The 17084-nt window shown below is 29.8% G+C and overlaps 2 pseudogenes; both read left to right on the top strand.

Annotated features, from left to right (window-relative positions):
- The first annotated feature begins 6487 nt into the window (after positions 1-6487).
- Positions 6488-10606, top strand: LOC107173898 (uncharacterized; annotated as a pseudogene).
- A 3593-nt stretch (positions 10607-14199) lies between these two features.
- Positions 14200-14877, top strand: LOC149055843 (uncharacterized; annotated as a pseudogene).
- Positions 14878-17084: the final 2207 nt, after the last annotated feature.

The following is a 17084-nucleotide window of genomic DNA, read 5'->3' as shown; positions in this document are numbered from 1 at the left end:
CATCAAAAATTTTCTTTTTAAATTTAAGATTTGAAAGTTTTTAATAATCTATAATATATCTTACAGTGAGCCAGGAACTTTTTATGGGGGGGGGGGGGGGGGTCAGCAAATTTAAACTTACCATACTTTACTTCGTGGTATCGAATATTTATTTTAAAAGTAAAAATATAACATATATCGTAAAAATTAAATTCATCAATTTATTAGTTTTAAACAAATACAACTTATTAAACATTGGTAATAAAATGCATAATAATATACTTAATGTCCGAATGTCAGGGTTAAAATAGTTATCACCTACAATACAATGTAACTACAATTTACAATACTAAATCAATTTTTCTTTTTCTTTTTGCCAATTCATCCAACACTACTTCTGGATTAACTTCATAGTTTATAGTGTTTATACGAACTATTAATATAATTTTCAAGTCGAAATTCTAAAATATAAAAATGTTAAAGAAATAACCGTGTTTCATGTAAAAGTTAATTTATCATCTCAGGTTCATGGGGGGGGGGGGGTTCCCCATGGATACGCCACTGATATCCTAGACAGATAAATCGTCTTCGCTCAGAATAATATAATGATATAATATCATTGGATTCAAATTTAATTCCATCCATTACAGTAACCCACTTGTAACCTACTGTACAGCAGAGCGACATCCACGACTTACCCGCCTTTTTCAGTCTTATTGACGCTACAAAAAAATGTTTTATCCCAATAATTTAAAAAAACTAATACATATTAAATTGATTTTATGCCTATAAAATATTATGGTGTTCAGAAAATTCTAATTTAAACATTCGACGTGAAATTAATTTTTTTACGTACATTTTTTTGGGTGTTAAAAACAATTAACATCGTCAAAATCCTGTTTTACGTAAAAGTTCCTATTTTTCCATAATTTTTTTTTAATTTTTACTTGTATCTCTTAAATCCACCAACTACATTAATTTTTTCACTAGAAAAGTTACTGAAGTTTGGAGCATTATTACGAGTACTTATTATGTATACACAGAATTAAAAACAATCAATATGTTACCGGTAAAGTATAAAATATGGTTAGTGTTCACATTATCCGGGTTATGTGTACACAAACTGTACCTTTTTTTTTTTCCTTTTGTATCAAGAGCGAGAGAAGGAACCGCGTTAGCATTACTTCTCCTCTGACTCCCATCGTTTTGATTAAAATTTATAATTATATACATTTCAAATTTTTTTCAGTAAAATTATGTCTTCTATCATTTAATATGTGTTTTAACTGTGAAAACACGTTCTACGTCGACACATTGGTTTATGGTAAAAATGTCTTAAGTCAAAAACAACTAGTTTTCAGGAAGACAAAATAAAACATTGAAAAATCATTCAACATCGTTGACAAATATGTCTGAGATAGTAATTAATTTAATTTAGTATTCAATGTACCAACTTTTATTTTAATTATTAAGTAGAACTTTAAAATCAATTCTTCATTGTTTTTAAGTGACTTAAGATAATTTAATTTGTATTTTACGTATATGACTTACGCTATATGTATCATTAAGTTTCAACAAGGCATGCATTTAATATGATAACTTTATATTTGAGCAAAACATATAATAAAAATAACTTTAAAACTGTAAAATAACATTGCTATACTATAGAATAAAACAAAATAACACATAGAATAGTAATACATGTATAATCCGTTAAATAAAATAATATTTTAAATTAATTAAATAACAACTTGCTGTTTGACAAAATAAAATAAATTAGATGACTTATGCTGTTTTGATCAATTATAAATTATTGAAATGTATGGTATTAAAATCTTAATTTAACTTAAGATTTTAAGATCGTTTTAAATTATCGATCTTGTCTGATCCAAAACTCTTACTTAGACATACGTGTTTTGTACCTTATATAAAGTGACTTAAAATGTTTATACCAAAACAAATTTCATTGATAGTGGGTTATAGTTTTGACTTATGTTATCTGTACCAAGTGTCCAAGTGTACTAACAAAATATAAAAATATAATAATTGTGGATTCTAATAATCAGTATAATATAAAAATGTCAATTTTTGACTTAAGACCTTTTTACCATACACCAAAATGTTATCGGGCATTGTTTGTAACAGCTTATAATAGTAGGATCTTCTTTTAAAGAAGGCTGCTGCGGATAGACTGTATAGTACCTACTGTATGACGTGTATCTACATGTAATCGATAATCTATCGACTATCGTAGTATTAATGTATTATAGTCATCATATTAATTACGTTGTATTATATCGATATATATTATTAGGTATAAAAGTCCAATACTTCTATAGGGAACAACATAATATAGCAACGATAAAAATAATATAAAAATATTTGTACTAAAGTCCATTTTTATAAAAGAAAACCTTAAACGTGCAATTTTGTGCAACATAGAACTTTCTTTGAATTAATCTACATCTCTTGATTTGGATTTGAAGCTATTGTTTCTAAAGAATTTAGAACATGCCATTAAAAGATGCAATTGCATGGGAATCCGATCTTTAGTGATAAATGATAATCAATATTATACGAACTTGGTAATAAAAATGGCACTCTTCATCAATTTTATTCCAAAAATAAATTTACTGTATGTTCTGAACCGTTAATAGATATTTTAGAAGTTTTAGTAACAAAAAATCTTTGCGTGAAATAGCTAATGTACAATCTTTTCCGGTGGTCAAGGTTTTAAGAAGTGTTTATGTAAAACTAAATGCTTAAAAAATAAATGTAAATGCAAATCCGGGGGAATACTTTGTAATTCTAAATGTCATCCGAACTCAAATTGTTCTTATAAATAATTGTATTGCATTTTTAAATTTTAATTAAGAGGACGCTACACCCGCATGTGTTGACGGGTGTGCAAAGTCATCTCCGAAGGAAGTAAAGGTACGAAGGGTTTCTCTGGGTCAAGGCGGGTTAACCTAACCATTACTAAATTATGAACTTCCGGCATCTAAATTACTAAAATATTTAAGATAATAATATTATTATTATCATATATATATATATATATTCGTTTTATTAAATATAAGAAATTTGTTTCATAAATATTTTTTAAACGTTTAATAAATAAATTTACTTTCAACTAAAAAGTAGAAAAAAAAAAGTTTTTTAAAAACACACTTTCCTATAAAAACATATTTAAAAAAATAAAAATATATATAAATATATATATTAAATTGAATTAAAAAATATTTTAAAAATTGCACTAAAAATACAAAAATAATTTTCTGTACTTTAAAATAATGAAAAATTTAAATGTGTGTGGTGCATCATACAAAACATTTAAAGCCGAGCTAAGTCTCACATACACTTCTTTATTCAAACCTGTTTATAAGATAGTGACTGGGAGTATATGTCAAGTGTAAGAACACCACACGTCCACACATTTATAAATTTTTCATCAGTTAATTTTTCATTATTTTTAATTTGTAGTTCTGATACTGAAAAAATAAAAACGATATTGCACAGACAAAATTCTCCTTTTTATGTGGTGAAAATTTCGTTTCTTAGTTATAACTGTATCTTTCTCGGTTCTTTCCCGCGCGAAACAGTTTTTGCAATGTTACGCACTTGTAAGACGGAGACAACACATGTGGGTGTAGCGTCCTCTTAAGTAAATAGTAAAATTGTTCAAATATACCTATAATTTATAGTTTAATAGTAATAATTAGAGCCCGAATTTTTTATGCAATAAAAAGTATCAAAGTATACCTTATAATATGCAGTAAAAATCATTAGAGTATGTATCAAATTTGCAGTAAAATCATTAAAATATGTAGTAAAAATATATCAAGACATATGCACAACTATAATATAAAAAAGGCGGGTAAGTCGTGGGCTCTGCTGTACAGTGGGTTACTAGTGGGTTATTGTAATGGATGGAATTAAATTTGAATCAAGGATATATTATAGATTATTAAAAATTTTCAAATCTTAGATTTAAAAAGAAAAATTTTTATGGATTTCTAGTTTAAAATAATTTGCTAATTTTCGTGGTGTTCGTGATTTTTACGTATTTTGTCAAAATTCAAACTTTGAATGCTTATAAAAAGAAATTGTGCTAATATATTTCTTTTATTTTCACCTGCTATTGTAAAAATATGTTAGGAGTCTTGTATTAAATTTTCAAATCTTAGAATTAAAAAAAAAAACTTTTATGAATTTCTATCTAAGATAATTTGAACATTGCCGTAATTATTACGTATTTTGTCAAAATTTGAACTTTAAATGATTATAAAAAAAAAATCGTACTGATGTATTTTTAATATTTTTTAACTGATATTGTTACAATGTGTTAGAAGCCTTGTATTAAATTTTCAAGCTTTTCTACCGAACACATAAATTTTTATCGATATTTATAGAAAAAAAAACTAAAAAAGTTGAAAAATTAAAATGTCAGTAAACAGCTCAAAACAAATCTAAATATTTTGAAAATTTTATCAAATATATAAAATGCCTATATAAACATTCAGTGAAAATTTCAAGTATCCGCGGTCATTTGTTTTTGACTTTTAGAGTTACACCAAAATAAGAAAATCACTAAATGTGAAATCCAGTGAAAATCCAATGTTGTAAAAATTTAAATTTAAAATGCTCATAAAAATTTAATTTGAATTTCCAGTGGACTTTTTATTTGTGATAAATATTGACAAACTTGTAAGGAATCTTGAATTAAATTTTCAAATCTTAGATTTAAAAAGAAAATTTTTTATGAATTTCTAGCTTAAAATAATTTGTGAATTTTGGTGATTTTTACATAATATGTTGTCAACACTCAAACTTTGAATGCTTAGAAAAAAAATTCTGACTATCTAATTCTTTTATTTTGCATCTGCTATTGTAAAAATATGTTAGGAGCCTTGTATTAAATTTTCAAGCTTTTCTGCCTAACAAATAAATTTTTAAGAATTTTTCACTTTTGACCCCCCAAAGTTCCAACTAGATTCACTTTCTGATCGAACGAGGTACTGAAGTCAAAAATTGAAGCACTTTTACTGCCCCAAAACGTGATGACAGACACACAAAAAATAAAAAAACACACATAATGGTAAAATCAATACATTCATCGCTCCGCTCAGAATCTAAAAAAAACTTTCTAACTTCTAAGAACTATGTTTACATTATGCCTGCATATAATTATAAATTAAATTAAAGAAGTAAATACCTGTTTTCATATGCTGATCTAACTGTGATTTTCTATCACAAACAATATGGTTTCCACATGCGTTACAGAATACTGTTTTTGCATCTGAAGTAAAAACTTCTGCGTTTTTATTTGGACAGGAAATCCACTCACGTATTTTAGAACTAAAAAAACCTACTAACTTTTTGCATTTTCTAACAGTTTACTAAATGTTTATTTAATATCCTGTAGGTAATATTATGAAATTAAATGAATTATATCGATAACGACGATATAACGATTAGATTACAGTAGATGAACTATCTATTTCTTTTAATACGATGAGATTACCTCAACTATTTCTAATGTATATATAGTATGTTACATATTATAATACGTATTTTAAATTGAGATAACTAAAACTGTATCGTTAATTCCACGTCCTATACCAATTACTGACCAAAAATATTTCGCGAAAGCGCATCCATTGAAATATGCATTTATACTATTTATAGACAAATATGCATTTACGGTCAAATATGGAAAAATATGCAAAATAAAAATTCAACAGTGAATTCCAATTAGTATGGTTCGTGGAGATTATAACAAAAATATAAAATAGTTATAAGGAAAAAATATGCAAAAACCTACAAATCCGGGCTCTCTCTCTCTATAATTCTATATATATATATAACATTCTATGATATTATGACTATAAAGTATATTTTATTATTGTGTATTTACAGCCCATGAGCTCCACTGAAATCCACAGCGAAAAGATGTAGAAATGCAAAAAAAAATGGGTTGGAATATCCTTTAAAAAAAACCGATTTAATGTGTTAAAAAAATTAACTGGATATTAAAAAAAAGTCAGAATTCATCAGCGTTATATAACACATCATCGGGAGCGTAATCACGTTACTATTATTATATTTTTATTTCATTTTCTATCCCCTTGGATTTAATCAGAATTACACCATTGTGGCATAACTTATTTATTTATTCAATCAACGAATGTGAGTCCTTCAACTCAGTTATTAGTTTATTAGATTGCAAGCAAAAATTACAAACATTGTACCATAGATTGATAAATATAAAGAGGTATATTGCCATTTTATCATTGTATAAAATATCTAAGACTAAAGAGTAAAGGCTTTAATTATATTATATTAATTTATTTTAATTTTTATGTAACAATAAATAAAATTAAAGTTTACATATGAGTTAATCTATTCGTATTTCTCTATTTTAATATGTTCTGGTAATTATGTTTTAGATAACACACTCTGTCATTCGTGTAATGTAAGAGAATATCGCTTAAAACAAATCGATAATATGTATAAACCTGATTTATCTTCAGTGGATCATAGAAATAACTTCATTAAAGGAGATAATCCAATAAATGGACTTTTAAGCACAGTACATATAATCAAGACTATATATACTTTACACACGCAACGTCACACATGACAATAATTAACACAAGTGTATTTATGTTTAGGAAATTCTAAATAAACGGAAAGATCGAATAATGCAAATATCCAAGTATAACTACAATATTGCAAAAGAATTGTTAAATGCGAATGAAAAAGATAAAAAGAAAAATCGTGAAGAAAAAAATAATGAGAGTTTTGTTTTGAAACAAGTAAAACAATAATATATTAATTATATTTTAATGACTATACTTGTTGAAATATTCAATATACAAAATATGTGTTGACAATTTATTAATTTAGAGACCAGCAAGTACTGCTAACATTGAACATAGAGTCAAATTTAAGCGTTCGTTGCTAGATCAAATAGAATATAATAAGATCAAAAAAGAAACGGACAAGATCGAATCTTTAAAATGTGAACAACTTATGCAAAAAGAATTGCTCAAAAGGTAAAATGTATGGTTTTGTGTCAATAATACTTTATTCACTTTTTAAGTTAAATTTAGTTTATACGACGAAAGAACAAGAAATATAGAAGCAAAAAACCAGTCAAAAGAAAATTATTTAATTATTCTTGATGAACACTTGAAAAATAAAATTAAAATTACTGAAGAAGAAATAAAAAAGATAAAACAATACCATTGACTGAAACTTTTATTTTAGCCCTGATCAAGCTAAATTGTAGAAATTAAACAACAGTTAATGAAGTAAAAACCCCTGTTATATTCTTTAGAATTGGGAGAAACCAAAAAAAAAAAAATTAGGGAAATACTTTATTGTTGGTATAATTATTTTACCTATAGAAATTTAAAATATGTATATTGCATATTATAATTTGTAAAATTGTGTTCTGAACTTACTGAGCTTGTACTATTATAAGAAAAATATTAATTAACATTTGGTGCATATTATACGTACTCTGTTTTAGTAAACATCGACGCCAATTACCAATTTAAACAGAAATGAGCGAAATCTTGAACTCCAAGAAGAAAAAGAGAAAAATTAATTTTGAAAGAAGTTTATTGAATAGTTTTTTTACAAAAAAAATTAAACCAACAGAAATTCTTAAGTGAAGATTTGAACAAATTATTTGGCGAGTTAAAATCCGAACGTCATAAAATTGAAGTACCCGGTTCATATGTAAGTTTAGTATTACGATAAGTGCATATCATCATTGAACGCGTAGGAGGAGATTTACGGTTATTATACCTATACAGTATACATATATTTTAACCACAAATGAATTCGTAGTTCCAACGTTTGTATAACTGTTATGTATTATAAATATAAATAATAACATAAACGTATTATATAGACATTTATTGTTAACAGTATAAATCGTAATGACGTACAATATATTTCTACTCGCTAATAACCGATGGACAGTCCCCACCGATCGTAATATGATACTTATGATTATTGTTAGTATAAACAGTATAGGTGTAATATCATATAATATAAATGCTGAATATGCAACATCTTTTTCCTTAAAAAAATATATATATATAAGTAGTATTTTGTGTATTGCTTACTCGCTATGTTAGTGTGTTAGTAAGTTTAATTACATTAATTATAATCACTTGGAGAATATCGCTGGGGTGGTTTTCTAGATCTAATTGGTCTGGGTGTTTTATTTATTATTATAGTATCAGGATTTTGTTTTGCACCTACGGTTTCGATATTTTCAGTATTTTCATTTATTTGTCTAGTGGGTGTAAGTGAAATTGAATTATTCGCTGGTGTCAGCGATTTATCAATGAGTAATTGATCATCGTGTCTCTTCCAAATAGTTCCGTCATCGAGCTCTACATCGTGTGTATTACAACTAATGGATTTGATAATTTTACCCTTTTGCCATTTATTGTTATTATTCCTATAATTTCTAGCTAAAACATTATCACCTGTATTAAATGATACTATCCTATTACCACCATTGTTTATTTGTGATATTTGTCGTTCAATAAACACTTCACTTGTATTCGGCATTAACGCGTCAAATTGTAAACGTGTTGATCGATCTAACATTAGTTTAGCTGGCGTTTCTCGTGTTGTTGAATGAGGTGTATTACGATACATCAAAAGAAATTTATATAATTGGGATTGTGCAGTCGAGCATTAAAAAAAAAATTTTTTATTGTTTTGACTGCTGATTCCGCACAGCCATATAAACAGTATAGGTGTAATATCATATAATATAAATGCTGAATATGCAACAATAACATTGTTCTTAAATTATTGTTTTTTAAGATTTTTTAAAATCTACCAACTGTAGTCTGTAAGTCGGTAAATAACAATCTTTTCAACATTGTGTCTTATGAATTTTGACGTATTATTCATATTTATGGCCTTATGGGTCAATAATTAAAAAAGCTATTCCCATTCGAATTTTGGACCCTGGACCGTGGATTATACATAATATTTAAATTTTAAATTTTTAACTGTTCGTTTCTCAAATAATAAATGCAATGACATCATACATAAAAATAATCTGTAATTGGTTATAATATCAAACAATATACGGATATACCATACACGTTTCGTACTGATGACTGTATACTGTAATAAATTGATAATTCGATACCCAGATTATTAAGGTAGTACAATGGAAGCACTTTTAATATTTTTTACTGTTGATATTTTATAAATTAACCCCAATATTTAGATGTCCTTTGCTTCTTCAATTATTAACACATTAATGTTAACGACCCGTCAAAATTCATTAAAAGTTCATCTGAACACGAATCATATTTTAAAAATATAGGCTTCCATTTGAATTTTAAAAGTTACCCCTCGAAACTACCCATCCTAATTAATACGTGTTTGACCACCGACGAGTATCACGTGTTTTAATTATTGCTAGTGCGCATTTATAGCCACCGATAGGAATACAGTCATTACAGATACAGACAGGTAATATGGCTTTTATTTAATGTCCCCATCGAGTCTGAAGCGAACCCAAACGCGAAATGGCAACGCCACAAACAAAAACCAAACCAACACTATCAGCCCCCGGATGCATCCAAACATCAGCACTCAACACTTTCCGAAAAACACAAACTTCGATGTCGTCAATGTTACCATCGAAAACCATCTTAAAAATCAAACCAGCTTAGCACGAACGTTTCCCCAGCTTAGCACATAAGTAATGGATACGATAAGCTTATCGGCCGTAACACCGCTCAACCCACCACGTCCAAAACCACCGTTACCTCTACCACTTTATCTACCACCGCTGCTATCGATGTTTCTAAGAATAGAAATACAGATGTTAGCACGGTACCCATAAACACTAACGAGCTATTACATGACACATAGCCCAATAAAATAATACACATGATAATCTAAACAGAAATTTCGCATCAGTAACCGCTCACGAGTATACGCCTAAAAGAGACCAAACCATAGTATTCAACTCCATTGACGGCGTCCCACAGAAGGAATACATCTTAGCAATAGGTCGAATTGCGTCACCCAAAAACATAACTTTGTCTCCATAATCTCAAACAATCGATTTTGCATTTTTCTCGCCAATAAAGGCATATTAGATGCCTTAATGGTAAAAACACTATCCATTAAGATAAATGAACATGAAATACAGCTAAGAAGACTAATTAATCCATCAAACAGAATTATTATTTCGAGCGTATGCCTCTCCATATCTAACCATGAGATACTTACACACTCAAAAATTGAAAACCCTGGACACAATACTTGGACCCAACCCGGACCAGAACAAGATAGTCATCAAATTTCTCCAAACAACTAATTTAATTAAGCTAATATAATTGTAAATATGTAATATATGTATAACAATATGAATAATTTGTAACTATTGCTAATGGCCTATGCTGCCGAGCAGTATTCTAAAGATCAATAAAAAAAAATTAGTATAGATTATATGATTCATTTTTTCCTAATTTAAATATATCATGCTAAAATCTACTGTCGCGTGAAATCCAAAGCGAAAAGATGTAGAAAATGCAAAAAAAACTGGCTGGAATATCCTTTAGAAAAGTAACAAAATTTATGTGTTAAAAAAATTTACTGGATACCTATCAATCAGAATAATAATAACAATCAGAATTCATCAGCGTTGTATAATATATCATCAGGAGCGTAATCACGTAGAAACATGTTATTATTAATATTTTTATTACATTTTGCATCCTAGGATTTAATCAGAATTACGCCATTATGGCATTACTTATTTATACAATAAACGGATCCTTCAACCCAGATATTAGTTTATTAAATTGCAAGCAAAAATTACAATCATTGTACCATAGATTGATAAATATAAAATAGGTATATTGTATTTTAATTATAATATAATATATTATATTTTTTGATTAATATATATTATATCATAAGTAAGTGGCAATATATATGATATTTCATTTTATCATTGTCTAAAATATCTAAGACTAAAGAGTAAAAGCTTTTATTATATAATATTAATTTATTTTGATTTTTATATAAACAATAAATAAAATTACTACTTGTGTAGTTTAATGAAATTTGGGTATTTGATAAGATTAATATTGATAACACGAATAATTAATGACGTCATAGATCCGGAGTTTTATCATGCGAAGATCCATTCGTAATTCATCAGCATTATAATATAATATATCATCAGGAGCGTAATCACGTAGTAACACGTTTAACGTTATTTTCCATGAAATTAAATCATCATTTTTAACAGATACTTGAATTTTCCTGGTACTCGATGTCATAAAGTGTATCGTTTAAAATCTATTGCAGCACTTTAATGCAGTCGTTTTTTCAACTAAATATTTCAGATTTTTGTTCGATATCATGTAAAATAATTTTTAATTTCATAATTATTATGGAATGTAAATTTTTTTTTTCATTAAGAAAGAATTTACAATTTGTATACAATAATTACAATGAGCAAATTTGATGTATTAACATAGAACAAAATGACATGAATAACATGATGAGGAAGATACCCAATGGTAACACCTCTTTTACTAATTTAATAGGTCTCTACACCATTGGTGCTTTAGTCTGCGTGGTGGGTTTTTTGGAAGGGTGGGGGTGGGAGATATTAAAGTGTTGCTATGCGTGCTCAGATTTTGGTGAAAACGTTTGTACATTGTTGTAGCTAGTTCAGTGGAAGTTGTTATTTTTAAGTCATTTTGTAAGGTAGAGTTTGAAACGAACCAGGGGGCTTTGGTAACTAACTAACCTTAGCGCAATTGATTGAAAAGCCAGAATTGGCCTAATGTTCTAGGGCTTGGACGGGCCCCAGATTGCTATTTCATAAGACCAGACTGGTCTTATGATTGACTTATATATAATAAGTTTGTTTTGGAGTGGTATTTTGGATTTGAGGAGAGGTCGGAGGAGGTGAAGTCTATTGTTCGGTGATTTTCTTTTTTCTTTGAGGTGGGGGCTCCAGGTTAATCTTTTATCAAGTGTTATGCCTAAGTACTTTATTTCGGTTTGGACAGAGATGGGGACGTTGTTCATATTTAATTGAGGGCACTCACGGGGAGATTAAAGTGAAAGTAACTTGCACAGATTTGTCTGTATTTATTTTAATTTTCCATTTTTTGACACATTTGTCAATTTTATTAGCATGGTCCTGAAGTGCAGTTGAAGCTAGGTTAGGATTTGAACTGGAGGAAAAAATAGCTGTGTCATCAGCGTATATTGCAAGAAGGGTATTACTAGATTGAGGGATATCAGCTGTGAATACATTGTATAGATCAGGGGATAAATCACTACCCTGCGGGACTTCAGCATATATTGAATGAGTAGATGAGATATCATTATCCTATGTTCCGTCACAGAACATGAGACCGGCCACCCGGCCATACCCAACGTCAGTACCATGTACGGGAACTCGTGCGTAACACGCCGGATCTGCATGCCGGACATTGCACCACGCGCAGCAGCTAATCGGACTGCTGTGGGCGTGGTTTCGAAGGTGGCAACAGCCAATGCATTGGTCAGCGCCGTCACGTGACCGTACGCAATAACCAACCACATACAATCATGGGCGGTTCATGTTAGTACACAGCGCCGCAGCAGGTGAGACCAAGATTATAAAAGGGAGTGCGGAGCACAAAATCAGTCAGTATTCCTTCCTATTTTACCATAGAAAGACCCGCCCAGGGCAGACTTGCGCGGTGTTGACTCTTCGCTCAACATCAAATTAAAAACCAAAAGAATACAATCCACTCAACATCAAAATAAGAACAGACCCCTTAACGCTAAATATTGGTACTTATCTTAGGATATGTCACCTCAATATTGAGGGTATCTAAAAAGCTAAATGTGAGATATTATCAAAAATCATGATCAACAATAAAGTGGATGTCATTGCCCTTCAGGAAACACACACAACTGACAAAGCCGATTTGCAAAAACGAGGATACATAGCTGGATACACATTAATTGGAGCCGTCAATCATAAGCAATATGGTATAGCAACATAAGTCAAAAATGATATTGATACAGAAAATGTAGTCTATAGAAGCCATTTGAATAACATAGAAATATTAGCAACTATAATAGATAGCGTTACAATAATAAATGTATATAAACCACCTAATGCCAATTGGGAAAACCCGTCCGTGAAACTATTCGATCACCCAGCCGTGTATATAGGTGACTTTAACAGCCACAACAGTGACTTGGGCTATGATAAAAATGACGATAACGGAGAAGTGCTCCAAAAATGGATTGCTCTACACAATTTGGAACTTAACTATAACGCTAAGGATATGGAAACTTTTAGGTCAGCCAGATGGCGCAGACTACACCCCTGATCTTAGCATTACATCAAGGAACACCTTAGACGGTCCTACAATAGCGACAAGACATATATTAGGCGACTTCCCTCATAGCCAACACCGACCTTACTTAAAAGTATTTACTTACCTTACTTAGGTACTTTCGCTTACAACCCTAATTGAAGCGGGATTTCAAAACAAGTTAAAATCTAGTGCTGCATTTGTCGACCTTTCTGCTGCATATGACACGGCTTGGAGACACGAACTTATGTATAAATTTAGCTAAGCTATATCTTGTAAAAACCTTGTAACTCACCTAGAAAATATGCTAACTAACCGTCGCTACCAGGTTTTTATGGGCTGCAAAAGAAGTAAATGGCACACAGAAAACATTGGTCTCCCGCAAGGTTCAGTACTTGCACCAACCCTATTCAACCTTTATCTGTATGATATACCAAATACCAAAGGACTTATGTTCCAATATGCTGACGACATTGCTATCGTACACCAGAGCAGGGAATTAAAACACGGGAGCAACACATTAAACGACGATCTTGCTACACTATAGGCGATTATTTTTATAAATGGCGACTAAAACCCAATCCCACGAAAACGGAGGTGTGTGCATTCCATTTAAATAATAAACAAGCTTATGAAGAACTAGAGGTGGTTTTCAATGGTGTACAAGTCCAACACAGTTTCAAACCCAAGTACCTAGGAATTACTCTCAACCGCTCACTTACCTTTAAAGAACACATTGAGAAAACAACGAAGAAGCTACATTCACGCATCAACATAATACAGAAACTTGCCGGCGGCACGGGCTGGGGAGCAGATGGCAGGACTCTAAGAAAGCTACGTTGGCCGTAGTTTACAGTACCGCAGAATACGGTGCTCAAGTCTGGTGTAACAGTACACATACGAAAAAAATAGACACATAACTCAACAGCGTAATGAGAATAGTTAGTGGAACAGTAAAAAGCACACCGACACAATGGTTACCAGTCTTAACTAATATTCTGCCACCAACATTACACAGGAAGGAGGCACTGCTTAGAACAACAACCAAAGCTGATAAGACGAAAAGGTCCCTGTCATACCAAATGCTGAGAAATACACCTAGCCTCAGGCTAAAATCAAGGAAGCCCCCGTAGAGCACAACTAAGGAGTTAGCACTATCAAACTTTGAGGGTACAAAAGAATGGCGTGAAAACTGGACATCAACAGATGTAAAAAATAGTGGTATAGTATCAGACCCTAATAAAGGTGTAGAAGGCATGGATTTACCACGAGATGTATGGTCCTACTTAATAGAATCCGAACTGGTCACGGCCGGTGCGCCTCCATGATGTCCAAATGGGGTCTTAAGGAGAGCCCTACGTGTTATTGAGGTCATGATAACCAAACAATACACCATATTGTGGAAGATTTCCCGAAAAGGAAGTTCAATCGGGGCATTGAGGGAATTCATGCGGCAAATAATGAAGCATTAGAATTGATTCGAGAACTAGACATTGCCTTATGACTATGGATTTTATTTGTAAACAATGACCATGTGCCTCTACTTTTATTTCTTATTTATTTAATTATTTACATTTTATATTTATATTTTTAATTGTAGTTATTTTACTTTTATTTTATACTCATGTTATGATTTATATTCGATATATATTGTGGCCTTAACTGTGTTGATTTGTATACCAGCCATACGAAAAAAATAAAAAAAATATGAATATTCCTTATTTGGGATTTTGGAAATAAAGAAATCAACTGTTTCAGGCAATCTATTAGCACGTGTTGGCGAGTATGTAGGGTTTGGTGGGGGGATATGAATGATGGATGATTTTTGATTAATGATGTATGAAGGCAGAACCTTTTTGGTTAGAAGTTATACTTCCTTAAAGAGAATTTTTGGAGTTGAAGTCACCTCCAGCTATGAATGAATGACCTAAAAATTCAAAAAACCTGAAATGTAAAATTACCAAGCGTTTTCGGCTATTCATATTGATTAAAAAATATATATTATATTATAAGTAAATGGCAATATACTTATTTATATTAGTCAATCTATGGTACAATATGTGTGTAATTTTTGCTCGCAATTTAATAAATTAATAACTGGGTTGGTATATGGAATAAATAAAAAAGTAATATTATAATGGCATAATGTTGTAATTCTGATTAAATCCAAGGGGATAGAAAATGAAATAAAAATATTTTTAAAGTCGAAAGAAGTCTTTTATAAAATTGACATAAAAAAGTATTATCACAAATCACATACATTTTGTAACCGAAATTATTGAAAAGCAATTAATCTGACTGAATACGATAATTATTGCTTTTCAATAATGAGTACGAGATCATACCATGATTGATTTGTGAGGTAGGTCAATAAATAACATGGTTGATTTTGCTTTATGTACATAGTTAGGTATATGTGATATTATTATAGTAAAACTCAAGCTTATGGTATCGAGAAAATTGTTTTAAACCACATATAACTTATATTTCATCAAGTAGGTACGGCTCGTATACGGAACCAAATGATTTCAATGATTAAATAGGTATACATAATATATGTATATTATATTTTAAGTAAATGGCAATATACCTATTTATATTTGTCAATCTGTGGTACAATGTTTGTAATTTTTGCTCTCAATTTAATACACTAATAGCTGGGTTGAAGGACTCACGTCCGTTTATTGAATAAATAAATAAGTAATGTCTTAATGGTGTAATAATTCTGATTAAATCCAAGGTGGCAGAAAATGAAATAAAAATATTTTTAAAGTCGAAAGATGTATATTATCAAATTGATTATCAAAAAGTATTATCACAAATCACATAAATTTTGTAACAGAAATATAGAATAGTTGTTAGGTTTCGTAAATCTAATAGTACCTATTTAATCATTGAAATCATTGGGTTCCGTATACGAGTCGTACCTACTTGATGAAATATAAGTAATATAGTTATATGTGGTTTAAAACAATTTTCTCGATACCATAAGCTTGAGTTTTACTATAATAATATCACATATACCTAACTATGTACATAAAGCAAAATCAACAATGTTATTTATTGCCCTACCTCACAAATCAATCATGGCATGATCTCGCACTCATTATCGAAAAGCAATTATCGTATTCAGTCAGATTAATTGCTTTTAAATAATTTCTGTTACAAAATTTATGTGATTTGTGACAATACTTTTTTAATGTCAATTTGATTATAGACTTCATTCGATTTTAAAAATATTTTTATTTCATTTTCTATCCTCTTGGATTTAATCAGAAAAACACCATTTGGCATTACATTTTTATTTATTCAATAAACGGATGTGAGTCCTTCAACCCATTTATTAGTTTATTCAATTGCAAGCAAAAATTACAAACATTTTACCATAGATTGACAAATATAAATAGGTATATTGCCATTTACTTATAATATAAAATATTTTTTAATCAGTATATTATATTATAAGTAAATGGCAATATACCTATTTATATTTGTCAATCTATGGTACAATGTTTGTAATTTTTGCTCGCAATTGAATAAACTAATAAATGGGTTGAAGGACCCACATCCGTTATTGAATAAATAAATAAGTGATGCTATAATGGTGTTATTCTGATTAAATCCAAATTGATAGAAAATGAAATAAAAATATAATAATAATTTGTTACTACGCGATTACGCTCCTGATGATTTATTGTATAACGCTGATGT

This window comes from Diuraphis noxia, unplaced genomic scaffold (assembly GCF_037042655.1).
Source record: "Diuraphis noxia isolate RWA-SAM2 unplaced genomic scaffold, SU_Dnox_SAM2 contig0004, whole genome shotgun sequence".
NCBI lineage: Eukaryota > Metazoa > Arthropoda > Insecta > Hemiptera > Aphididae > Diuraphis > Diuraphis noxia.
The sequence above is the reverse complement of the archived record's forward strand: the minus strand, read 5'-3'. Positions and strand labels throughout refer to the sequence as shown.